The following is a 23,832-nucleotide window of genomic DNA, read 5'->3' on the forward strand; positions in this document are numbered from 1 at the left end:
TTCTTTAAAAACACAAACAGAGGAACAACAAAAGGATATCGCGTTATAAGCGATGAATGCAAGGTGCACGAGATGACTATGGAAACATACGGAGTTTCACAGTTCCTGTTACAGGCGTCTAGTCGTAGAGCGGACATTGGCCGATAATGTTTTGACAGGGAACCCATGTCTGAAAATATACCGTTTCTATGAGAGATAAGTTTGCAGATCGGATCGCTTTCACATCTCTCGCTTCACGATACGCACACAGCGGAAACAATAAGTTTTGACTAGCGTTGTCTGCTAGAGCCCGTGGCCTGGACAATGTTTAGAGTCCGTGGATCACTACAGCCAACCACCTTAGCTGCGAACATACCAGTTACTCGCAGTAGTCGGACGTTAATGGCGTGTGATGTCATGATACAACAGGGACTGATGATGGCGCCCTTTTCTCAGTTTGTGTGCCTACCATAATGATGGAGATTAGAGAGCGATCCGATCTTCAAACGTATTTTATACCCGAGCCGTATGTTTTCGAATAGGGATTCCGTATCCAAATTTTATCGAAAGAACTTATAAACCTTTAATAGGAACTATGAAATAGGCCGTATAAAAAATACGTACGAGCAAATATTGTGTGTCAGTGTAGTGCAGCGTGTTAAAAATCGAAGAGATGTTTGTAGAAGAACGCATGGAGATAAAGCTGTGCCAAACAACGTAAGTAGTAACGGCGGTTTCAAATTTTAGAACTGTCTGTGATCTAGCTAACCCGAACTGTAAGGAAAGCTGCATTTCTTACATTGATCTCTGAAAATACTTTATATAAAGCGAAAAGATTCTGTCACAAATAAGACTTCATTACATTCGCAAAATACGGAATAGCTCACACTTTATTTGTAAAACTGCGAAAGAGCGTGAGAGGCCTCAAGAACAAAAAGACAACACGGAAGCATAGCAAATAAAACAAAATTTCAAATTTTAGAAGTCAACAAAGGATGCTTGTCTATTGTAGACGTAGTTTGCGTTTCCTACTTTTCACCGTGACACTAGACTTTCGACTATGCAAGCTAACATCCCAAAGATGTTCGGGCTCACATGCGGTTCCTCATCGTCGAAATGTCTTGGCTCAAATTCGTTTGGGGGTTTAACCGCACGTGTCGCATTACACGCCCTAAATAACACACTTGTGTCCCTTTGGTTAAATTGTCTGGCTGATGGCAAGTTTGCGAAATACGAAGTTAACATAACATATAATAACAGTAATAACAATATCGGGAACTAAATTAACGACCCATAAATGATATAGGCCACATAGTTGCTATTTTGTTAGAATAATGTTTATTCAGAAAGCAAACAAATAGCGAAAGTGGTCGTATTTAGAGTTACTGTTACACTCGAGCGCGTATCCATTTGACACAGTTCGATCATTCACAATTTCATCGCGAATTACAAGTTCGATACTCCACTTCGTTACCCACGCGAAATTTTAGATCATTTTCACATTCTAATAAAGTAACAATAATATCCATTACATAGTAAACGTTAATTTCTTTCACATAAAACCAATACAATTTCCTTCTTAACTTCGAATGTCACGGCCAGTAGCCTTCCACCGATGTGCTTTCTGATAAATAAATAAAGAACAAAAGTAACTATTATGCACTAAACTTTACAACAAATATTTTATTATCTAATGATTCAATAAGGTGTCATGCTGTCGTCGTTGAGTTGATATACACAACGTTATCCATTTCAATGATGCGCTTCTATATGAAATGTCGATCCTTATGATCGATCAAAGCGTTCAGATTTTAGCATTCAGGTCTTTGTTAAAAAACTTGTTAATTTCACTTTAAGAGTAAATAGTTCAAATGGCTTTAAGCACTATGGCACTTAACATCTGAGGTCATCAGTCCCCTAGACTGAAGCGCCTAGAACAGCTCGGTCACAGCGGCCGGCTTAACAGTAAATCCTAAACTATTATAGATATGATCAATATTCAAGCACTGTTGGGATCACCATGTAAATTTATAGAGAGATGGCAGATTAAAATTACTGTGGCTTCATTCCCTGCATTACTGCAGAATAAAATAGTTTTCATGAATGTTTCCTTTTATGGCCGATCTTAGGTCCGCCATATTTAACGCTGCTACGTCTCCTTGGCCACAAAATGCTTCTACTGGTTTTCCCTATGACGTAGGTTCTCTCCCGTCTCACTCGCACACTACAGTGCTTTGGCCTCAATAGACAATAGACGCCTGTGAATTTCCCCATCTCATGGTAAATCTGCGCCCTTCGTGGCACACGGTCTTCGACGACAATTGGTTTCATATTTATTGTAGGCCGACTCTTTCGGCCATATATTTAAAGGAGAGCGCAATGCTCGTTAACTCACAACTAGCATCACTTACGTTTCTCTCGGCAACTTCACGACCACGTGAATTTGGTTTCTCATATCAGTGAGTGGCTATATAGTCTGAAATTTCACTGTGTGTCTGTTAATAATTAGCAGTACGTGGTTTCTCATATCTGTGGGTGGCTATAAAGTCTAAAATTCCACTGTGCGTTTGTTTATCATTTTATATACGTGATGATTGCAGGTGCTGTATTGCTGCTGTTTCCCATTTAAACTATAACGTAGTCTAATGCTTTGTGGCGTCTTAGTATTGTATGAACGCCACTCTAACCGAAGGTGACGTATCTAGCTGGGAACTGAACTCGGCGGTAGACGGTTGGAATAAAAGCTATCGAGGAAATTATTGTTGTTGTTGTTGTGGTCTTCAGTCCTGAGACTGGTTTGATGCGGCTCTCCATGCTACTCTATCTTGTGCAAGCTTCTTCATCTACCAGTACCTACTGCAGCCTACATCCTTCTGAATCTGCTTAGTGTATTCATCTCTTGGTCTCCCTCTACGATTTTTACCCTCCACGCTGCCCTCCAATACTAAATTGGTGATCCCTTGATGCCTCAGAACGTGTCCTACCAACCGATCCCTTCTTCTAGTCGTGCCACAAACTCCTCTTCTCCCCAATCCTATTCAATACCTCCTCATTAGTTATGTGATATACCCATCTAATCTTCAGCATTCTTCTGTAGCACCAAATTTCGAAAGCTTCTATTCTCTTCTTGTCCAAACTAGTTATCGTCCATGTTTCACTTCCATACATGGCTACACTCCATACAAATACTTTCAGAAACGACTTCCTTACACTTAAATCTATACTCGATGTTACCAAATTTCTCTTCTTAAGAAACGCTTTCCTTGCCATTGCCAGTCTACATTTTATATCCTCTCTACTTCGATCATCATCATCTATTTTGCTCCCCAAATAGCAAAACTCCTTTACAACTTTAAGTGTCTCATTTCCTAATCTAATTCCCTCAGCATCACCCGACTTAATTCGACTACATTCCATTATCCTCGTTTTGCTTTTGTTGATGTATCTTATACCCCCCTTTCAAGACACTGTCCATTCCGTTCAACTGTTCTTCCAAGTCCTTTGCTGTCCCTGACAAAATTACAATGTAATTGGTGAACCTCAAAGTTTTTATTTTATTTTAATACCTACTCCGAATTTTTCTTTTGTTTCCTTTACTCCCTGCTCAATATACAGATTGAATAACATCGAGGAGAGGCTACAACCCTGTCTCACTCCCTTCCCAACCACTGCTTCCCTTTCATGTCCCTCGACTCTATATAACTGCCATCTGGTTTCTGTACAAATTGTAAATAGCCTTTCGCTCCCTGTATTTTACCCCGGCCACCTTCAGAATTTGAAAGAGAGTATTCCAGTCAACATTGTCAAAAGCTTTCTCCAAGTCTACAAATGCTAGAAACGTAGGTTTGCCTTTTCTTAGTCTAGCTTCTAAGATAAGTCGTAGGGTCAGTATTGCCTCACGTGCTCCCATATTTCTACGGAATCCAAACTGATCTTCCCCGAGGTCGGCTTCTACCAGTTTTTCCATTCGTCTGTAAGAATTCGTGTTAGAATTTTGCAGCTGTGAGTTATTAAACTGATAGTTCTGTAATTTTCACAACTGTCAACGCCTGCTTTCTTTGGCAATGGAATTATTACATTCTTCTTGAAGTCTGAGGGTATTTCGCCTGTCTCATACATTTTGCTCACCAGATGGTAGAGTTTTGTCAGGACTGGATCTCCCAAGGCTGTCAGTAGTTCTAATGGAATGTTGTCTACTCCGGGGGCCTTGTTTCGACGCAGGTCTTTCAGTCCTCTGTCAAACTCTTCACGCAGTATCGTATCTCCCATTTCATCTTCATCTACATTCTAAAATGTCTCTTTAATTTTCCTGTAGGCAGTATTTATCTTACCCCTCGTGAGATAAGCCTCTACATCCTTACATTTGTTCTCTAGCCATGCCTGCTTAACCATTTTGCACTTCCTGTCGATCTCATTTTTGAGACTTTTGTATTCCTTTTTGCCTGCTTCATTTACTGCAATTTTATATTTTCTCCTTTCATCAATTAAATTCAGTATTTCTTCTGTCACTCAAGGATTTCTACTAGCCCTCGTCTTTTTACCTATTTGATCCTCTGCTGCCTTCACTACTTCATCCCTCAAAGCTACCCATTCTTCTTCTACTGTATTTCTTTCCCCCATTCTTGTCAATTGTTCCCTTATGCTCTCCCTGAAACTCTGTACAGCCTCTGGTTCTTTCAGTTTATTCAGGTCCCATCTCCTTAAATTCCCACCTTTTTGCAGTTTCTTCAGTTTTAATCTACAGTTCATAACCAATAGATTGTGGTCAGAGTCCACATCTGCCCCTGGAAATGTCCTACAATTTAAAACCTGGTTCCTAAATCTCTGTCTTACCATTATATAATCTATCTGAAACCTATCAGTATCTCCAGGCTTCTTCCATGTATACAACAGCAAATTATTATAACCAATATATTCTCATAAGGGGAAAGAATATGTTGACTTACAGTTTCTTATCATCATAAAATGAACGGAAGCAAGAATTTATCGTTTTATTCTCTGCTTGAGAAGCACCGACTGAGAAATTCATTTCGACGGTCGGTGGTCTGCCTTGTGCTCAAATTCATTTGTATTTCAGTGGACCGAGGTTAGTGAACGTTATAATTAAATCTTTCATAGTTAAAGTTTATTCAGCACATATTTGAAAAATAGAGGCCAAAAAGTGTCTTCCTGTATGATAAATAACACACTTTCACAATCAGAAAAATTATAAGCTGGCCAATTGTGAAAATCGGTGAAGTGCAACGCATGCGTCCCACAAACCTAACCAGATGAGGGTTTTCATGTAAACCTAGGATTTTCGGAGTTTAATTTTTGGGTGGCAATTTTTGGTAAAGATTAACAATTCAGTACCCAATAAATTTATTCTTCTGGCAATGAAAAACGGAAAATACCACACACAAATTTTGAACATTACATTTGCAGATGGCTTACACAAATACACATCTATGTTCTCTACATTCTATTCAGCAGAATTATTGAAGTGTGTACTAATGTTTGAAAGCAATGTCTGTGATGTAAAAGAAAACACAATTAGTTACTTCAGACGTACTTGGAGTGGAGAAGATGGTGATTTGACCTGTTTTTCGTGAAATAGGCAACTATAAACATGTGGCGCCCGATTTTATCGCTCACTCTTCTATGCAGGGTGAACGTTAATAAAAGCGCCAAACTGCAGCGACGTATCCCTGCCTGGAAATGGAGGAACAAAGGTCCTATGAACATGTGCCCGCAAAAGCATAGTGGCCACTATAGATGGCGCTGACGGATGACAGTTCTCCTGACCTTGTGCCGTGTGCTCCTTGTGTGTTGCCGGCCGCTGTGGCCGAGCGGTTCTAGGCGCTACAGTCTGGAACTACGCGACCGCTACGGTCGCAGGTTAGAATCCTGCCTCGGGCATGGATGTGTGTGATGTCCTTAGGTTAGTTAGGTTTAAGTAGTTCTAAGTTCTAGGGGACTGATGACCTCAGATGTTAAGTCCCATAGTGCTCAGAGCCATTTGAACCTTGTGTGTTCCGGGCTGTGTAATTTATGCAGCGTACTGTATGCAGGAGAATGGTCTGGTTTTCATGTTGGAAACAATCCGAGACGGTGTTTGTGTATGAGCAAGCAGATGGAAACGGTCGAGAGACAACACGGCTAAACCAAAACTAGTACCCTCACAGACACCAACCACATCACACAACATTTCAATCCCTTTTTGGGCGTTTGTGTGATCATGAGTCCTTTCAGACAGACGAAGCAGTCTTTAGCAGAACTGACATGATAAATCTGCATAATCTTCATCTATGGGCTACAGACAATCCTCGAGGAATGATAAAGATGTCTCATCATCGTCGGTTCAGCATCAACGTGTGAGCAGGGATTCTTGGAGGCCGCATACTTGGACCGGTTATTAATCCACAATCCGCGCGGATTAGCCGCGCGGTTTGAGGCGCCATGTCACGGATTGCGCGGCCCATCCCGCCGGAGGTTCGGGTATTGCTCGGGCATGGGTGTGTGTGTTTTGTTCTTAGCGTAAGTTAGATTAAGTTAGTTCAAGTAGTGTGTAAGTCTATTGACCGACAACATCAGCAGTTTTGTCCCTTAGGAATTTACACTCGATTGAGCATTTATTCCACAACGACTAGACGCAGGAACGTACCTGGACGTCCTGCAGAATATCCTGCCTGAGCTGCTTGAGAATGTACCTTTGGCAATAGGACGGATTATGTGGTTTCTTCTTGATAGAGCGCCACCTCACTTCCACATTGCAGTTCATCGACATCTAAACATAATCTTCCCCAGACGGATAGGACGCGGAGGCCCTGTAGCTTGGCCTGCTAGATTACCGAGCTTAAGCCCATAGCCTTTTGCCTCTGGTGCATCTGAAAAGCGCCGTGTGTGCTGAACCGGATCCTCATGTGCAGAATCTTCAACAGCGTGTTCATCACGCCAGTGACGCTGTTCGGGGGGAGGGCGGAATATGAGGAGTGCTGCAGTAGATTGTGTGACGCGCGCACGTGTGCATTGCATCCAGTGAAGGCCACTGTTGTGACGTGGATGCGATGCAACTTTGTACTGTGTTCTGGGACGATTTACTGTCGTTACACGCGCACCGGCCGTGAGTGAACACATTTTCACAGGATCTCTTTTCCTCTATTTGCAGTCAGCAATCCCACCCTGCAGTTTTTCGTTTTTATTCATGATCACCGTGTCTATGCACCGCACGGCCCACAGTATTTTTCTCCAAGTTCCGAAAGCATTCGTTACGTGCTAACACAAATCAGATATGGGCTGTAGATGTTCCAACGCTGAAATCTGCGTACCGTACCACTTTAGTGAGACATGTGCATCTAACCGACGGCGGAAAGGTTAGCTGTAATGGTAAATGGGTCCCACCTAGAGCGTGACGATAAGGGGGGTGCTTAAGATTACCATGGCAGCACTGAGAAAAACAGTTGAGGAGCGATGTATGGTAATAGACAGGTGCAGGCAACATGGCTCAGTATTTCTGCACTGGACTTCCAACACGTTGTTGAGTTCATTCCACGTCTAACTGCTGGACTACGTAGGGAAAAAGGAGATCCTACAAGTTCCTAGGTGGAATGCAATGAATTTAGTCACCTCAGTATAATTACAGTTTCGCTGCTTGAGCCAGTGTAGACGAAAACTATTTATGATACGAGTACCCGGTTTTATAGGAATGCTATTCACACTGGGTACTGTAGGATTTGCGTAGAGTTAGTGTCACGACTTGCCGGTGGTAACGGTACTGAGACGCATGGTTGAAACACAAGCATGAGTGTGCATTACAGTTGCGGAAAGTCAGTAAGGATCTGGACGAGGGGAGCAAGGCTTTACTCGTAAAGCTGTTTTATCCAAACAACAGCAACAGTACTGTTGCCCTCCCCGAGTATCGTATCATTAAAGGAGTACGGTGAGGTCCTCTTTCCGCACCGGTGTTGAAGAAAGTGATTAGGAAGTTCGAATCAACTGGCGGTATGCGAATTGCACCTGGGAGAGGCCGACGTCAAACTGCGCCACGAACTATTGAAGAAGTTGCTGTTATCATGGCTGAGAATACTGGACGCATTGTGCAGTTTTACGCAGTGCACGAACTATGTCACGAAAGCAGTACATTCCGTGGTCCACCGTTCGAAAAGTGCAGCGAATAATAATTGTGAATGGTATTCTACTGCGTTTGGAGCTGTCTGGTTGTACGGGGTCGTCATACTGAGCTAGTTTGGTAACACGGAACGTAAATGTACGCAATTATAATAAAACGTTACCCTCTTAATGTGGAACACAACATTTGTTTCTTTCTGTGGTTTATTCATTTTTTTTTTCTCTTCCACATAACCTTTTAAATGTTGCCACAAAGTTTCATTGTCCTACGATAACTCGTTTCTCATGAGGGAACTCATAAGTGTAATTAATAGTAATTATAATTGCCCTCAACTGTACGATAATGGAGTACTTGTATTGTTCAGAAGTACGATTCGGTGTTCTTTCGGATGTATAAACCTCCGAAGGGACGTTCCATCGTTCGTCTTAGCAACACAGGAACTGAAGTATCGTATGTATCCGCCGGAACCAAGCAGCGACTTTCAATTAAAGATGTTCTCCCCTGTACGGGAATTACACAATGTGTGCGCGTGAGTACCGATTGCGACACAGAAACGACGACGTATATAATTCTCCGTCTGGCCTTGAAGCGTGCTCGGATAACCTAATGGTAGGACGACCGCTCACGATAAGTGGGATATCTAGGTCCGAAAGCCGCTCTGGAACAAATTTTCAGTGTCTTCATTCCATTATATAATTGAAGGTTTCCATATTCGCAACAGAGAATACATTTGATGTACTCTGTACTTAGGCTCATGGTGCAACATCTTTCTTCCAGTTTGGAATTCCCCATTCTTTTCGTGTCTTCTTATGGAGATTCGTTCATGTCTTGTGTTCCAAGTGCTGTTAGTGCATGCTGAGTACAATGTGTTCCTTTTATGTTTTTATATTTCAATACCAGGCAGACTGAAGAATTACTACTTTAAGATATATTTACACTATTAATTATTTCTAGAATGTTTCAAGACATTGACATTAGCGGCCAGTGAATACCATTCTGACCATACGTCGCATCCCTAGTGGTGCTTTATGCAGAAGATGAAACAGCGGTGTTTCAGAAGGATTAAAATAAAACAATAACAACGAGGAAAAAGAGAGAGAGAAGAAAATGACATTTCTCGTTAAATTTCTTGCAAGATTATCAAAGATTGGAGCTTCAATACTCTTATAATTTTTTGAAAATATTTTCTTCCAAGGCTGTTTTCGACTATGATTATTTACCGCGTATGGCCGATTTCGATTTTAATTCGTATAAATACGGACATGAACATAAACAACAAACATCAGCAGTCATTTGTACGACTAATAGTCTTGTCCCGTGTACGCAGATGCTCCAGAAACCATACTATATTATCATTATGATCCGACAATCTTTTGTGCAAAAATATTTTGTACAATTCGAATAATCAAAGAATTTTTTTTGGAAATTTATTGTAAGATCTTATGAGAAAAAAAAAACTGCAGAGGTCATCGGTCCCTACGCTTACACACTACGTAATCTAACTTAAACTAACTTACGATAAGGGCGAAACACACACCCATGCCCGAGGTAGGACTCGAACCTCCGACGGGGGAATCAGCGCGGTCGATGACAAGACACCCCTGACCGTTCGGCTACACCGCGCGGCAATATTCAAAGACGACGTTGTCTAAAAATGAATGATAATCGCACCTTTTGGCTAACATATACTGCTTCGTGAAAAATTGTTGTTAATTTAAATAAACCTCATATTATGGTACCTACATGAAGATCCCATTAACCTAGCTGCAGCAAAATTAAATGTTGTAACATTTTGAAAAGCTTGTATCATTTTGTATTCTGTATATTACTTCATATCATTTTATCACGTTCATTCCATTTCATAACAGTGGAGTTTCGAACAAATATTTTGTTTTTAAACCTCTCAAGTACAGCCCCAATTTCCGTCGTCTGTAATGAAGTTGTTCTACTAAATAAGTTCAAATGGCTCTGAGCACTATGGGACTTAACTTCTGTGGTAATCAGTACCCTAGAACTTAAAACTACTTAAACATAACTAATATAAAGACATCACACACATCCATGCCCAAGGCAGGATTCGAACCTGCGACCTTTGTGGTAGCGCGGTTCCAGACTGTAGCGCCTTGAACCGCTCAGTCACTCCGGCCGGCAATAAGTTTCATTTCCATCATTCGGAAAAGAGTCGAGTCGTTAGTCTAGGCTGTAATAGCAGTAGATAAACGACAATCGCAGCTAGGCAGATATGTGCTTTCCTCAAACACGTACTGCTAACTATTCCAATTATTCTCAGTCTTAACCCTCGCTGTGCATATCAGCAGTGTCTGAGGCCTCGCGTTATTGTGTTACGTAAAGGAGGCGGATTACCACTCATTCCTCCCACCCATGCAAGTTATGTAAGATGTCTAGCTCAATCTTAATGATACTGTGATGTACAGCATGGTATTGGTTTGTGTCGGTATGTAAGAAGAGACAATACTGAAGGTCAACACATAACCTGCCCCTTTCGGGTAGCAGAAGATAATGGACTCGTACTCGGGTGAATCTGCATTGAGACCCGCATGTGGGTATTCTTAATTATCTTTCCCGTTAATTTCTGTTGCCGCATATGGGTATTGTTAATTGTTTTCAGTTATTTTCTGTCGCAGGATTTTGTGCACGAACTGACCTCTCGACTATGTCACATTTCGGGCGATCTGGGCTGCCAAATCATTCCCTCGAACTTTTCAGAAAGTTCTTCGAACCAATAGCGAACAATTGTGGCCCATTGAAATGTCGCATTGTAACCCATAAAAATTCCATCATCGTTTGGGAACATGAAGTCCATGAATGGTTGTAAATGCTCTCCAGGTACCCAAACATCCAGTGGACTCAGTCCATTCTATGTGACCGCAGCCTATACCACTATGTAGCCCCAAATAGATAGCACAGGTAAGATTTGTTACCTGTAGGTTCGAACCACACATAAGGTTACGGAGATACTTCAGGAACTCAAATGGGAATCCCTGGAGGGAAGGTGACATTCCTTTCGAGAAGCACTATTGAGAAAATTTAGAGAACTGGTGTCTGAAGCTGACTGGCGATGATACTACTGCCGCCAACACACATTGCAATTAAGGACCACGAAGATGAGATATGAGAAATTAGGGCTCATGCAGGGACATGGTAAGTGGACCCGTATTCAGGAGGTAACGTCTTTGATTGGTTATCGAAACGTTCTCGGTCCCAGTTCGAATCCCGCCACTGCTTAAATTTTGATCTGTATTGGTGGCTGGAGACTTATTGCATAAGAAGTCACCCACATTTCGTCAAAGGCGGAGGAACGGACTGAGGATCGGAGCACAATCTTGTCCTAGAGGTGGGAAATTGCCCCAAAACGAGGAAGAAACAGCAATGATCAACAGCATGAGGATGCAGAAGGCAATGGAATCCACTGCATTAAAAATACGTAACCTGTACCCTCAGGACATGTGACCTGTAATTGAAAAAGTGTCATGATGATCTCTCCATTGGCAAAAAATTCCGCAATAGTCCCCAATTCGGATCTCTGGAAAGGGACTGCCAAGGTTAAGGTGACCATGACATGAAGATTGAATATTCAACGAAAGGATAACGTTCCACAAGTCAGTGCGTGGAATGTCAGAAGCTTAAGCGTGGTAGGGTAGCTATAAAACCTGTAATGGGAATTTCAAAGGCCCAGTCTAAACGTAGTAGCGGTCAGTGAAGTGAAATGGAAATAAGACAAGGGTTTCTGGGTAGTATAGGATAACATCAACGTCAGCAGAAAATGGTACAACGGGAGTAGGATTCGTTAATAATAGGAAGGAAGGGCAGAGAGTGCGTAACTGTGAACAGTTCAGTGGTAAGGTTTTTCTTATCGGAATCGACAGCAAACCAACACCGACAACGATAGTTCAGGTATCCATGCCGAAGTGGCAACTGGAGATGAAGAGATAGAGAAAGTATATGAGGATATTGAAAGGGTAATACAATGCGTGAAGGAAGAAGAAAATTTTATAGTCATGGGGGACTGTAATGCAGTTGTTGGGGAAGGAGTAGAAGAAGAGGTTGCAGGAAAATAGGAGCTTGGGACAAAGGATAAGAGAATCATAAGTGCAGGAGGTACACCCGGGTGATACGAGAAGATTTCAATTAGACTAGATCAAGGTTAGACAGCGACTCCGAAATCAGTACCCAGGAGCAGATATAGGCTCGTATCACAATAATGATGAAGAGTGGGCTGATGTTTAAGACATTAGTCAGGAAGAATCAACAAGGAAGGAAGTTGGATACAGAAGTACTAAGGAATGACGGAATACGCTTGAAGTTCGATAAAGCTATAGATACAGCAGTAAGGAATTGCTCAGTAAGCTGTACAGTTGTTGAGGAATGGAAGTCTCTAAAAGGGCGGTCACCGAAGTTGGGAAGAAAAACATAGGAACCAAAAAGGTAACTGCGAAAGAACCATGGGTAACAGAAGAAATACTTCAATTGATCGATGGAAGGAGGAAGTACAAAAATGTTCCGGGAAACTCAGGAATACAGAAATACAACGCGCTGAGAATGAAATAAATAGGAAGTGCAGGATAGCCAAGGCGAAATGGCTACATGAAAAATGTGAAGAAATCGAAAACGAAATGATTGTCAGAAGGATAGACTCAGCATACAAGAAAGTCAAACAACCTTAGGTGAAAATAAAAGCAAGGGTGGGAATATTAATTCCACTATTAATTGCAGAGGAGAGAGCGGATAGGTGGAAGGAATACATTGAAAGCCTCCATGAGGAGGGAGATTTGTCTGAAGTTATAGAAGAAGAAACAGGAGTCGATTTAGAAGAGACAGAGGATCCATATTAGAATTAGAATTTTAAAAGAGCATTGGAGGACATAAGATCAAATAAGGCTGAAGGGACAGATAAAATTCCATCAGAATTTCAAAAATCATTGGGGGAAATGGCAACAAAACGAGTGTTCACGTTGGTATGTAGAATGTATGAGTCTGGGGGCATACTACCTGACTTCCCAAAAATATCATCCACACAATTCCAAAGACTGCAAAGCTAATAAGTGCGAGAATTATCGCACAATCAGCTTAACAGCTCATGCATCCAAATTGCTGACAAGAATAATATACGGAATAGAAAAGAAATCTGAGGATATGCTAGATGACGATCAGTAATATCTTTAGAAAAGATAAGCCAAGAGGGAGATAATTCTGTCATTGCGGTTGATAATGGAAGCTAAGCTAAAGAAAAATCAGGACACGTTCATAGGATTTACCGACCTAGAAAAAGCGTTCGAAAATGTAAAACGGTGCAAAACGTTGGAAATACTGAGAAAAATAGGGGTAAACTATGGCGACAGACGGGTAGTATACATTATGTACAAGAGCCAAGAGGGAATAATAAGAGTGGACAACCAAGAACGAAATGCTGGGATTTAAAAGGGTATAAGACAGGGATGTAGTCTGTCGCCCCTAATGTTCAATCTGTACAGGGAAGAACCAGTGGTATAAGTAAAAGAAAGGTTCAAAAGTGGAATTAAAAATCGATGTGAAAGGATATAAATGATACGATACGCTAATGACATTGCTCTCCTGACTGGAAGTGAAGAAGAATTACATGATCTGCTGAATGGAATTAACACTCTCATGAGTTCAAAATATTGATTAAGAGAAAATCGAAGAAAGACGAAAGTAATGGGAAGCAGCAGAAATGAGAACAGCGAGAGACTTAACATCAGGATTGATGGTCACGAAGTAGATGAAATTATGGAATTCTGCTACCTAGGCAGTAAAGTAACCAATGATGAACGGAGTAAGAAGGAGATCAAAAGCAGACTAGCAATGGCAAAAGAAGCATTCCTGGCCAAGAGAAGTGTACTAGTATCTAATATCGGCCTTACTTTGAGAAAGAAATTTCTGTTAATGTATACCTTGAATACAGATGTGTATGGTAGTGAAACATGGCCTGTGAGAAAACGGGAACAGAAGAGAATCGATGCGTTTGAGATGTGGTGCTACAGACAAATGCTGAAAATTAGATGGGCTGATAAGGTAAGGAATGAAGATGTCCTGCACAGAATCGGAGGGAAAAACAATATGTGGAAAACACTGGTTAAGAGAACTGACAGGATGGTAAGACATTTGTTAAGACATAAAGGAATGATTTTCGTAGTACTAGAGGGAGCTGTAGAGGGAAAAAACTGTAGAGGAAGACAGAGATTCGAATACATCCAGTAAATAATTGAGGACGTAGGTTGCAAGTGCTACTCTAAGATGAAGAGGTTGGCGCAGGAGAAGAAGTCGTGGCAGGCAGTGTCAAATCAGTCAGAAGACTGATGACTCAAAAAAAATGCGGGGGAAGGGGAGGGGAGGGGGAGGCTGTGCGGCCACAGTCACTTCGGAAAACTTTTCACGTGAATCATCTGAGTACAAATGACAGCTCCGCCGATACACTGTCCCTTTATATCTTGTGTACGAGATACTGCCGCCATGTGTATATCTGCACATCGCTGTCCCATGACTTTCGTCATCGCAGTGTATTTGCTATTTGTACTACGACTGCAATGAAATGGAAGTGCGAAGGACATATAGTTAAATGAAAAAATCGTACATGGACCAAGAAAGAAAGGTAATGTACGGCAGAATCCAGAGAAAGCATTTATTCACAGTGGATGTGAGATCGCAGCAGCTGCTGGTGGTAGTCACGATACACTATCAGTTCAAAAAATTCCGAGACCGATTTTATTGGTTCAAATGGCTCTAAGCACTATGGGACTTAATTTCTAAGGTCATCAGTCCCCTAGAACTTAGAACTACTTAAACCTAACTAACCTAAGGCCATCACACACATCCATGCCCGAAGCAGGATTCGAAACTGCGACCGTAGCGCTCGTGCGGTTCCAGACTGTAGCGCCTAGAACCGCTCGGCCACCCAGGCCGGCACCGCTTTTATTCCTGGCGTATAAGCGACACCATCAAAATAACTGCCGTGACAGCTCTAAGCAACAAATGTGCATTCGCCCAGCATGTTGTGAGCAGACAGTGGTAAGTAGTGGACGTACGAACGTAGTGTGTCAGCGTTGTTTTGGCACAGATCGCAATTGAGCTCTATCTCCAAATATATTGTTGAAGACGTAGTCCAGATTACTTTAAGGAAGACAAAAACGTGTGTAAAGTTTGTCCTGCACACACTGACTTATAAACTAAAGCAACACGGTGCGTGAACGTCTGCCACGACTTGAGTGATATGCAAAAACTGCAAACAATTCTTTTCTAGATAAAATCATGTCGGGTGACGCGACTAGCTGTTCTCAATACGAACGTACAACAAAATGGCAAGGTCTATAAATTCATGTGAATGGTCAACGCTTTGATGACATAAGGACAATGTGACGCTCGAACTGAACAACATCTCAAAAAACCTCTTTTCAGGCATTTTCACCGAGTGAGGCGGAGCGCAGCCTGTCATCCTGATTTAGGTTTTCCGTGATTTACTCAAATCGTTTCAGGCAATTTCTGGGATGGTTCCTTTGAAAGGTCATGGCCGACTTCCTTCCCGAACCTTCGCTAACTCGATGGGACCAATGACCTTGTTGAGACTATGTAGAATGGATGGGAGGGTTGAGGGAACGAGACTGTGTAGATCAGCTCAAGTATTAAAATCGCCATCTTAAGTTTTCTCTACAGGGTGTTTCAGGAGGAACAGTAAATGTTTTAGGAGGTATTAGTATAGACGAATTGCAATAAAAATGCCTTTGACCAATTTTTATTGAATACAGAGATACAGCTGCTAGTATGTAACCCAAACAAACCTAAAGCAAAGACAAATGAAGTCGTTTCCAGTTATTTACAAAAAATTCCAATACCAACTTCAATAAAGTTTTGACTTCTCTTGATAACACCGCGTGTACCTCTTCTGAGGTCGTCTTTGCGTTCTTTAATGAGGGCTGCACTACTCATAAGCAGAACGATCAAATCGGCTCTTGTGGCTACTTTATCTTTGTAGATTTCGCCTATCAACTACCCCCAGAGGCGAAAATCCAAAGGGGTAAAGTTGGGGGACTTTGGTGACCAGGAAATGTGCTCATGGCTACCGCTCCATCCACTGGCGAATGTTAGGCTGAGACAGTGTGTCACCTGAGGGCTGCAACGCACAGGAGCCCCGCCATGCTGGATGAATATACTCATTCTAGTAGCCAAAGGAATCTATTCCAATAACGCTCATTTTCAAGAAAGTGTAGATAACGGGGTCCTGTAAGATCATGCGGTGACTCAACAAACCCAATCAACTGATTATCTGTCAAACCAGACCCCCACATTGACAGAGAAGCTTCCTTGAAAATGTATCTCCACAACGGTATGTGGGCTTTCTTCAGACCACTGATGTGAATTACGAGAGTTATTGATGCCGTCACGAATGCAAGTGGCATCATCAGTGAAGAGTAAAAATGGGTTTTCCTGCCGATTTTCAAGTATTCAATCGTCCATCTTCACGTTCTGCTCGAAGGTACTGAATGAGCTGCAAATGATACGGATGGAACCCGAGCTTACGTAAGGTGCGCCACTTTCTTTGTATGTGAAACACCGATGTGTGCAGAAATTCTACCTGTGCTTGTTGAAAGACTACGTTCTACCGACTGAATGTCCTCTACTTCAGCCACAGCCTGTTCATTTACACGTCCAGATGCATTAAGACGGCTGGGTTTGTACCAGTGTCACGCTGTGTATTGAACTCACGAGAATACACTCTTGAATGTGATAGTGTGCGGTTAGAAAATCATTTACTGTATTCTCTACAAACAGCAACAGCGTTTCCATCACAAAAGCCATGCGCAAATACCATACCAGAATGATAAGCATATGTAACTAGGTGCGGCATGATTACACTCTACAGTACACTGGATTTTGACAAAAAATCGTAACGAAAACTGCAACGTAAATTAAAGCACAACTTCGCAACGTGAACATTAACACTCTACTGCGGATAGTAACCCATAGCAACAAGAGTACCAACAAACGAAACGAAAATATATCTCTGTTCTCAACAGAAATTGGACAGATGATATATGGGATTGAACTACATTTCGTCTAAGCTGCCACCACGTAAAACGTCGCTAATTAATTTTGTCTTTTACTAGTGTGTAGGCAGAAGAGGGATTTTTGATACACCTGCTATATGCAGTACGGTCAAGTGACGCTGTTAACACCCAAGTTAAGCGGGCACAGTACGGGGATTGGTTGTGTAACTGGATTTTGCAAGGTCATCAGTCATATACACTAGGCTGAATACTAAAATAGCGTCCCGTACATCAGAGAAGAGACACAACGGGTGATGGTTGAGTGAGTGAGGCGAAAGCACGGGAGCTCTAGGTAGACAGTTCCTGGTGTGAGAGTCGATGACTGCTTTGGCAGCGTCGCAATTGCAGTACCATCAAATATTCCATACATGCACTGCTTTTTAAATCCAGAAGAAGAGCACCTGTGAGCAGCAGAAGTGTGGTGTTTAACAAAGAATTAAGAGGTCAGATATAGTATGAAAAGGAATAGGTGACGAAACACGTCTGTAGAAGAGTTTCGACAGGACGTGAGAGCTGTTAATGTGATCTTTTACGGTATCTGAAGTAGTAAACCTGACGCTAGAAGGAGCAGTCGGTGCGAAAAGTGCAAATGCTAGAACAAGACTTCACTATCTAAAACATCTTATGGTTGACGTTCGGTGTAATACACTGCCTGACTAAAAAAGCAAAGCCCGCAGAAAACCGTCAATGTAGCATACAGACACACATACATACATTAATCCTTGTTCCATAGATCATGAATACGACATTTGGTAATGATGTGGAACGTGTCATTTTAACAAAAGTTTTCTTTACATAAAATAAATAATTAATTTTTTTACAGTTATTACTTCATATCTAAGAATTCATCTATTGAGTAGAAGGAGCTGTCATTCAGAAATTCTTTTAATTTGCTTTTTAATGTTGATTGGCTATCTGACAGACTTTTAATTCTATTTGAGAAATGACCAAAGATTTCTGTGGCAGCATAATTCATCCCTTTCTGTGCCGAAGCGAGATTTAATCCAGAATAGTGTAGAGCATTCTTTCTTCTAGTGTTGTAGCTATGCAGTTCGTTGCTATTTTTGAATTGGGATGGGTTATTAATGACAAATTGCATGAGTGAATATATGTATTGCGAAGGTACTGTGAATATCCCGAGTTCTTTAAATAAATATCTGCAATGCCTTCTTGGCTGGGCTCCAGCTATTATTCTGATTACACGCTTTTGTGGAATGAATACTTCCTCTCTTAATGACGAATTGTCCCAAAATATGATGTCAAATTTGGAATAACCCTAATAGCATAAGTAGCTGAACGTAACTGTTTCAGCAGATCATCGATGTGTTTCTTCCAATTCAATTTCTCATCAATGTACACACACACCCATAAATTTTGAGTATTCTGCCCTAGCAATGGACTACTATTCATAGTCTACATTTATCAATGGTGTTATGCCATTTACTGTACAGAATTGTATAAACTGTGTTTTCTCAATATTATTGAGGGTCCATTTGTAGAGAGCTACTTAATAATTTTCTGAAAGACATTATTTACAATTTCTTCAGCTGAATCTTGCTTGTTGAGTGTGATTACTATACTTGTATCATCAGCAAAAATAACTAGCTTTGCATCTTCATGAATATAGAGTGGCAAGTCGTTAATATATATTAAGAACAATAAGGGACCCAAGACTGAATCCTGTGGGACACCATTCTTGATACTTCCCCAGTTAGAGGACTCTGCTGATTTTTGCACACTATCTGTACTGTTAATTTCAGCCTTCTACATTCTTCCAGTTAAGTATGAATTAAACCATTTATTCACTGTCCCACTCATACCACAATACTTAATGTTATCTAGAAGAATTTCATGATTCAGACATTCAAAAGCCTTTGAGAGATTACAGAATATCCCAATGGGTGTATTTCGGTTATTCAGTGCATTTAATATTTGATCAGTGCAAGCAATATAACATTTTCTGTTGAAAAGCCTTTCTGAAAACCAAATTGACATTTTGTTAGGACTTCATTTTTATAAATATTTGATGCTACTCTTGAATACATTATTTTTCAAGAATTTTTGATAAAGCTGTCAGAAGTGAGATTGGGTGGTAGTTGTTAGCATCAGAGCTCTCCTCTTTTTTATGCAATGGTTTAACAATAGTGTATTTAAGTCTATCTGGAAAAATGCCCTGTACAGTGAGCTACTACATATGTGGCTGAGAATCCTATTTATTTGTTGGGGACAAGCTTTTAGTACTCTGTTGGAAATGTCATCAGTTTCATGTGAGCTTTTACTGTATTATTTCCCTAATTTCAGAAGGGTAGGTGGGTTGAATTTCAATTTTATCAAATTACAAAGGTACTGCCTGTTCCATATACTGCCTTGCGTTTTCTAATGCTAGCTCGATGCTATTTTCTCTACAACACTTACAAAATCAATACTGTAAATGTTTTGTACTTTTGACTTCTTGTTAAAAAACTTTTCATTGTGTTTGATAGAAATACAGTCTTCCTATGCTCTTGGTTGCCCTGTTTCCCTTTTAAAAATTTTCCAAATATACATTTCCATTTTCTGTTTATAAGATATTTTTATCCCTTTAGTAAGCCATGGCTTTTTAGATGGATTCTTACAATTATTTTTCATTGTTTTCTTAGGGAAACTGTTTTCAAATATACTCACAAAGGTATCATGAAATAGGTTAAATTTTAAATTATCATCATGTTCCCTGTACACCTCATCCCAGTCTAACTGTTGCAAGCCTTCACTAAAATTTTGAATTGTTAAATCGTTAATTGAATGCACTATTTTGGAGGACTGTTTTGCAATACTGTATGGAGCTATACCATATACTGTAAGTAATTGTGCACCATGTTCAGACAGACCATTCTTAATAGGAAAAGTTTTTATTTGGTTAAATTTACCTCAGTGTGTGACAACATTATCTATCAGTGTGCTGCTTTCCTGTTCCACCAGAGTAGGAAAATCAATTACTGATGTCATATTGAAAGAACCAAGTAATACTTCAACGTCAAGCTTTCTATCGGACTCTTTCAGAAAATCTACATTCAAACAACCACAAACAATAATTATCTTTCCTCTGTCTGACAGATAGCACAACAAAGAATCCAATTTTTCAAAAATAGTTGAAAATTTCCCAATGAGGACCTATACACGGCTACAATTATAAGGTTGCCATTATTTAGTGTAAGCTCACACACACACATGCTTCTATATGTTGTTCTATCCAAAATTTTATAGTTTCCAAATTTTTCACACTATGAAAGACTTTTAACACATTTGGCAACTCCTCCTCTCTCCATAGTATCTCTACTTACATGTCCACCTACATTTACGATTTCCATACCTGTGACTATATGATGTACAGACAGGCATAGTACATCTATTCCACCCTCAGTTTCTAAATCTTCTAAACAAACAAGAAGCTGATCTACTTTGTTTTTTAATCCACCTGACCACGTTCGAAGTCCGTGAGTTCAGTGGAGCGCCCCATTCTGCTCTCTCACAATTTCTAATGACTACTGAGGTCGTTGATATGGAGCACCTGGCAGTAGGTAGCAGCACAATGCATCTAATACGAAAAACGTATGGTTTTGGGGATGTCCGGATACTTTTGATCACATAGTGTTTGTGTAACAAAAACGACCTAAATTTTTCACTTAATATGCACCTAAAGAAATGTATTAAATTTGTATGTAAACCTACGTCTAAAGTACGCGGAAACCGGCCCTTATTTCATGTTTTAGTTTAGTTTTTTTTTTCAAGAAATACTTTGAAACAAGTGAAACCTTCAATAGATAATATAAAACAGACTACAATTAACGTCGTTACGATTACTTATATTCAAGAGCTTAAAATTCAAGTGTGTGCGATCTGCGCCAGTGCTGCCGTAGCTTCGTAATTGTGCACACCATCAGCTAGAATGTGGAATTGCAATTCTCTGTGACACGAGACGACAACCAGACTGCTTCCGTGTTGTTCGTGTTTGATGTTGTTACGAGGCCTGATAGCGTATATAAAGAGCATGAAGAGCGTCACATATTGAGTGATCACTGTGTAGGGGAGGACGCTCAATCCTATGAGATTATCAGAGGTTAACGACCCTAATTATGAGTCTGCATTTAGCCGACAGGTCAAAATGTGCAACATGCAGATTTTTGAGGTGACAGTGGCCCGGTATTGGGGTGGGTGGGAACGTGATGACATTCATACTTGTCGTCAAAGGAATCAGTTTCTTTTCTTGGCGGATGATCTAATAGTGCAATATTCAGATGCTTCTTTAACCATTTTTATATGGCAACGGTCCAGTGTTGGACTGCATGGGAAGGTGAGGATGTCAAGCTTCCAGCCGACCAAGTGTGACCAGCGGATGGCAATCCCCACATTGTGCTCCAAGCACGTTGTAACGCCTCCACATCTGCACCTGCTGTCCGAAAACCTTCAAGTAATTGACTCCCTTCAACATTCTGCGTCACCTCGCACCACGTGTTGCAGACTAGCAGCACCTCGATGCGGAAATTTCCGACCCATGTCGTTAACATCAGAAAGCAAAGGAAAGTATGGACTTCTGATCAGTAACGTCGCATTCTATTTAGCGATGGATCGCGGTTTTGCATTACCCCGGATGATTCACAGAACACTGACGGTACAATAGTACGTAACGGACATCGTGCGTTCTTATGTGTCACCTCTCATACGGAAGTATTGTTGTGCAATTTTCCAACACGGCAATGACACCCTTCTCAGCTGAATTATTGTCTGCTATGTCAAACTGGTAAGTGGACTCTCACTGCCCAGACCTTCACAATTTTAACTCGTTTTTGTAATCACTACAATAACTTCACATAGTCTGTCAACCGTTAAGTTTCGTTGCGTCTCTTCCCACATTCTGTGTGATTCAGTCATTTTCTCAGGTAAAAGTTACAAAGATGTGAACAGATTTGTGCACTGTAAGATGAAATAGGAGGCTGCATCAAACAAGTCGAAAGGCTGATGAGTAAAAATTTATTAGTTAAACAGGCATCGTATGGATCTAAGTTGAGTAAATGGTTTACGGAGATGGCTACTGGAGTTGTAAATATACAGGATTTATATCTGTTCAAGACCGAGAACAGTCTATTGAATAACTTTACATCACAATTTACTTCATTTGCAGACTAATCATTTAGCTTTTTAGTTGGTTAGTACCTCACAAGTACATGTAGCGCAAGCGAGCCATAGATTTTTGCTTTCCCCTGGGCAGCACGTCAGGTATTGAAGTGTGGTCACATGGATGGACTGTTACACGCAGAGGACAAACACCTATTACACTGAAGTGGGCACACATATTAAGATACCAGTTATCACAATATCTTTACGTATGTCCCTAATATCCTTTGTATTCGCTCCTAACACTAGAGGACAGTTGTCTATATCAATCGGTTGATCCGAAAAAAACATTAATGAACCACGAAATCAACAGAATTAGTGCTGTATCGGATAGTAAGCGTTAGTGGCGACACTGGGGACAATATACCGACACACGACTTCGTATATCTGCGAAATATTGACCGATGCTTTACGCTTCTGGCCGTATACATTTCGGCCATCTTCTGAGCCAGATGGCTCGCAGCAGGTGGAGCACTTTCTTATGTTTCTATAAACAAGAGAGCAGCGTCTCTTTGTCTTGACCACAGAATACACAACGATAGAAATGTTGCTCTGAGACAAGGAAACTTGTATAAAGTGTATCAGTGGTTAGATGCTCGATATGTGTCCACATACAGATGCATTAATGGCAGCTGCTCTTTAGCTACGTCTTTTTAGCTGACCAAAGAAGTCGCCGGATTCCATGCTTTCTTCATAGTGAAACCGTCAACGGTATTAATTAAATCCTTCGCAGAACAAATTTTCACTGAATCCTCAACAAACAATGTCTGCATATCATTCGCTCTAACGACTCCTTTTTGGAATCACTTACCGCTCTAGTATGCTCATTTAACAATATCGATCACATTTTCATCTTCCCTGCAAAGTTCTGAGTTCTTTCCAGAACAGCTCCAGGCTGGCTAATGATATTACTTACCTTCCTGCCATTCGTGACTCAACCAAGGAACACTGCATAAAAGCAAGTATCGTTCACCCTCATAGGCAGCCCAATTAATTTTTTAGGATGCAATAATCAAACTCCAGTTTTGACTGCGCCTTTCACTGACAATGCCTTGAATGAAAAGGGGTCCGCAGCTCGTGGTCGTGCGGTAGCATTCTCGCTTCCCGCGCCCGGGTTCCCGGGTTCGATTTCCGGCGGGGTCAGGGATTTTCTCTGCCTCGTGATGACGGGGTGTTGTGTGATGTCCTTAGGTTAGTTAGGTTTAAGTAGCTCTAAGTTCTAGGGGACTGATGACCACAGATGTTAAGTCCCATAGTGCTCAGAGCCATTTGAACCAATGAAAAGGGAAAAATGTAAGGGCCATCTACTCTACAGATGTATGATGAGTGATGCGGTACAGAACATTTTCACCAACATGAACACCTTTACTGGCTTTTATTTGGACCACAGATTACTGTCTAATTTGCGTTACAGAATGGACAAATGTTATATATACTTGCATACTCCTAGATGAAGAATAAGCACCCCACAGCTGTTCCTGTATCAAACAGCAGATAACACCTGCTTTCAATAGTTGC

The 23,832-nt window shown here is 40.9% G+C and overlaps 1 protein-coding gene across 2 annotated transcripts in view; it reads right to left on the reverse strand.

Annotated features, from left to right (window-relative positions):
- The window catches only part of LOC126473502 (uncharacterized), a 156,506-nt gene that overhangs the window by 127,547 nt on the left and 5,127 nt on the right, over positions 1 to 23,832 (reverse strand). The gene's annotated exons all lie outside the window — the stretch shown is intronic.

This window comes from Schistocerca serialis, chromosome 1 (assembly GCF_023864345.2).
Source record: "Schistocerca serialis cubense isolate TAMUIC-IGC-003099 chromosome 1, iqSchSeri2.2, whole genome shotgun sequence".
In the NCBI taxonomy this organism is placed as follows: Eukaryota; Metazoa; Arthropoda; class Insecta; order Orthoptera; family Acrididae; genus Schistocerca; species Schistocerca serialis.